The sequence below is a fragment of the Lithobates pipiens genome, unplaced genomic scaffold (assembly GCF_037356315.1).
Source record: "Lithobates pipiens isolate NorthernLeopardFrog02 unplaced genomic scaffold, aLitPip1_a1.2 Scaffold_3, whole genome shotgun sequence".
Classification (NCBI taxonomy): Eukaryota; Metazoa; Chordata; class Amphibia; order Anura; family Ranidae; genus Lithobates; species Lithobates pipiens.
In genome coordinates this window covers 41,561,707-41,566,266 of record NW_027507790.1, presented here as the reverse complement: position 1 = coordinate 41,566,266, position 4,560 = coordinate 41,561,707, and positions in this window count along the sequence as shown.

Genomic DNA, 4,560 nt, shown 5'->3' with positions numbered 1-4,560 from the left:
TATATAGATGGACACTGTCCTTGTTTTATTATGTCATATCAGTCTACTTTTTTTTTTAAATATTGTGTTTCAGCGATATCAAGGACTGCAGAGAATATCCAGTGTATGTTGCCCAGACAGTTGTTTGGTACAAACAATACTGATTAACGTGTACCTGTCAGGTCTACATAGTTTATAAAGTAAATGTATTGTATAAAAGTTGGCATGAAAAAGCTCACAACCCTGCCCATACCCTAGGGAGCCCCCCAGTCCTAGCCACCCAATGTAGGATATTCATTTCTCTGACATGGATCTTCTTACCTGCCACAAACCAATAACAGGGCTGTTATTTGCATCTGTCTCATTGGATAATTTGACAGCAGAGACAGGTCAAAGCCTTCAGTAAAATGTGCTCAGAGGGCTCCTCTGGAATGCGGGAGAGATTTTAAATGTTTTCAAGCACCTTTTTCCTATGTTCACACCTATTTATTTTTTGTGCGTTTTGCAGAAATGCACTACAGTCCCTTTAAACCACTTCTTCAGCCCCAGAAGATTTTATCCCTTTCCTGACCAGAGCACTTTTATTTTTTCAATTTGGCACTGCGTCGTCGCTTTAACTGTCACTTGTGCGGTCATGCAATGCTGCACCCAAACTAAATTTGCATCCTTTTTTTCCCCCACAAATAATAGAGCTTTCTTTTGGTGGTAATTTTGGGGAAAATCTTTTTACTTTTTGCTATAATAAATATCCCCAAAAAAGTATTTAAGAAAACAAATTTCTTTGTTAGTATAGGCCAGTATATAATCATCTACATATTTTTGGTAAAAAAACGCAATAAGAGTATATTGGTTTGCGCAAAAGTTATATAGTCTAAAAGGGAAGGAGATATCACCGCTCCAGGTAGGTCAAACAAAAGGTAGAAAATATCTCCTCTAGTTTAGAAGCCCAGGTGCTGGCAATGCATATAGCAATCCAAAGTCGAAAGAAGTTCTGGACAGCTGCACTCCAAAGAAGTTTTTGCCTTTTTTATTCAAAAATACATGCCACAGCAGAACGCACAAAAGACCTTGTGCATTTCACACTACAAACAGTGCTTAATCAGAGCTAGCCTTATATCATCTACAAACTATGGGAAGATCTCATGGCGTTTTTTTTTTTTTTTTTTTTTTTACACTAGTAATGGCGGTGATCAGTGATTTTTAGTGGTATTGCGATGGACAGATCAGACACCTTTGACACATTTTTGGGACCATTGACATTTATACAGCGATCAGTGCTATAAAAATGCACTGATTACTGTGTAAATGTCACTGGTAGGGAAGGGGTTAACACTAGGGGGCAATCAAGGGGTTAAATATGTTCCCTCAGGGGGAGGAGACATATCCTTGTTCCTACTTAGTAGGAACAAGCAATATGTCTCCTCTCCCCTGACAGAGCAGGGATTTGCGTGTTTATACACGTAATTCCCCATACTGGCTCTCGTGCCCGCCAGCCACATGCAGTGAGTGCCCTCCGGCGGCTCCTAAAGATGAACCTGTAGTGCAGTGCCATTGTACCGCAGTAAATATGCGTGAGCCAGTCAGGAACCAGTTAACATGGTTTCCTATGGTACACTTTCACTTTCTATCTATGCATTTCTCAGCCCGTTGGTTTTTGGGCTTTTTTTTTCCGCAGAAGATTGCATTTTGCATGTAATAGACTTCAATGGAGCTGCACCAAAAATGCTAATGTAGCGTTTTTTGATGCAGTTTGCTTTTGTTTTTTTCACTTTAACACACGGTGTATAGCTGGTTGCTAAGGATCAGGCCCGGGAAGCTGGCCACCATGTCCTTAACAACCAATGAGTAATCAGCTGTTAGCGGGGTTCCCTGCTGACAGCTAAATATAAAAATCGGGGGGGGGGGGGGGGGGGGGGACAGTGTGGAGTCAGGTCTGGTATGGATTTAGAGAGGAACCCTATGCCAAATAAAATTAAAAAAAGTGTATTGGGGTCCCTTTCCCCAAAATTCATACCAGGCCCTTATCCGAGCATGAAGCCTGGCAGGTCAGCAGAGGGAGGGGAAGAGTGCCCACCCCAAAGCACCTTGTCCTCCATGTTGATGGGAGCAAAGGCCTCTTCCCCACAACTATAGGCTGTGGTGGTGAAAGTCTGGGGGGGGGGGTCTTATCGGAATCTGGAAGCCCTCTTTAACAAGAGGGCCCCCAGATCCCCCCCTTGTGTGATAGTACAATAGTTTTTAACAAGTCCTTTTATTAAAAAATAACTTTGTCCCTCGATCCATCATTAATCAAGCCACCGCCGGACCCAAAAAAATAAAAAAAGATCAGTTTGCGATGAATGCTCCTGCGCTCTATCTGCCCTGCCGTGTGATGTTTCTTAACCACTTCAATACCAGGCACTTCCTGCCCAGGACAATTTTCAGTGCTGTCGCACTTTAAATGACAATTGCGCAGTCATGCAACACTGTACCCAAACTAAATTTTTAAAATTTTCTTCCCACAAATAGAGATTTCTTTGGGTGGTATTTTTGAGGGGGGAAAAAAAAAATGTCTGTTTCTGTCATAAGATTTTGTTTTTCCCTTCACTGACGGGCACTGAGGCAGCAAGGTGGCACTGATGTGTTACTGCTGGGCACTGTGAGCACTTATTAGCATGTGATTGCCACATATGAGGGGGCTGTGCTGATTATCAGCACAGGCCCCCCCCGACAAGGAGAGCCGCCGATCGGCTCTCCCTGTCAGCGGGAACCAAGGACTGCCATTTTAACGGCACTTCCTGGTTCACGCAATGATCAGCTGTGATTGGTCATAGCTAATCATGTAGTAAGAAGCCTCTGACAGAGGCTCCTTACGATCGGAGATGCGGCGCATCAGATTGACCTGCCGCAATGCGCGCCCCCACATGTTTTCTTGCTGGACATCATATGACGCCCAGTCTGGATAACAGAGCCACTTCCTGAATGTCAATATGCTATTGACCAGGTGGGAAGTGGTTAAATAAGGGGCAGGGCATCCCTAGCTGTCATGATTCAGTTGGAAGAAGTACACATTAGAAGTTCTGACTTTACTGTTCAATGGCCTAATTTATTACTGCCAGATAGCTAGCATTTTCAGGGGGTCAGTAATTGCAGCCTACATATTTAACAGCAGTATAATACTTTTTGTGTATGAAACTATAACACAAACCTTTTCTTTTGCCAATGGTTACAAACCTCCAAATATGAACTACTCAGGTTATAAAACTCTATTTCTGTCTGCATGGCACTGTACCAGCAAGCGATTCTGCTCCAGTCCCAAAATGTTCTGGTTCACACACATGGGGTTTTTAAAGATTGGCATGACAGGCTAGATATTCTGTGTTCCTATTGAGGCACTTCACACAGAAGCGATCCATTGCCATTACGAAAAGGGTCCTGTGCGAGTTTGTAGTGTTGCGTTCCAGACTCACAAGTTATGGAGTAGATTGGCATGCGGAGATAAGTGTTCACATAGGAATCCTATGTGACAGGAGTTTCTGCATTTGAAGTCAATGGGATGCAGTTTTGCATTGAAGTCAATGAGAGGCAGTTGTACAGAGAGCTAAAATCGCACCTGTTCTGAAATCGCATCGAAACCAGAATGACATTGCAGTCTTTGTACACATAGGTGTGAACTCAGTCGCAGGAGGACCTGCCGCTTTGGGTTTGTCAAGCCCTAATCTAATGCATACCTGTTCATGGAAATTGTTGACTTTTCCAACATATATGAAGTGTACTTAATACTTTTTTTTTTTCACATGACTGTAAATTTGCCACTCAAGTTTTTTCAAAGTTTAATTCTCATCATACATGCTGTTCAGCTGGTGGGTATAGCTGCTGCATCCATTGTCTCCTTTTGAAATGCTTCTTCATAGATAAAAATCATGGAGTCAACTTGCAAAAACATTTAGAGAAAATCCCTTAACAAGTCATTGTTCTGCTGTAGTTTTTGCAAATCAAGCCCTAGATTTGAGCTCAAAAAAGGTGTATGAGCATTTATCCAACATTAGTGTAAAACTTTTTCTAAGTGAGGTGGAAGCTCCCCAAAACACTCCAACTTCCATAAATGGAGACAGTAGGCTCATGTCCTCCTCAGAGGCTTACCTTTATGCCAGAATATATAAAATAGAACAATTTCCTCTATGGCATTTTGTCAAGGAGTTTCTGCCTTGTACTCAAAATGTGTTTGAAAATATATTCATATTTTTATTTAAAAATTTTAAATTGAGAATATAACTTTAACTCCTTCAGCTCTGAATGACAGCTACAGCGTGGGAGGATGTTTATTGACATCCTCCCCTTTTTCAGCCTCGCCACGGCCCCCTGAAGGGGGTGTGCGGCCCACGCTGTGATCACCCAAGTCAATGAGGCTCGGATGATCACAGATCCGAGTAAGGGGCTGATCCCGGCCCTTTACCACGTGATAGCTGTCAGCCAATGACAGCTGATCACGTGATGTAAACAGAGGATCGGTAATAGGTTTTTTTCCTTCTCACGCTGACAGCGTGAGGAGAAAAAAAGCCGATCACCAGCTTCAGTTTGCAGGGACATCGGTTCCGAAGA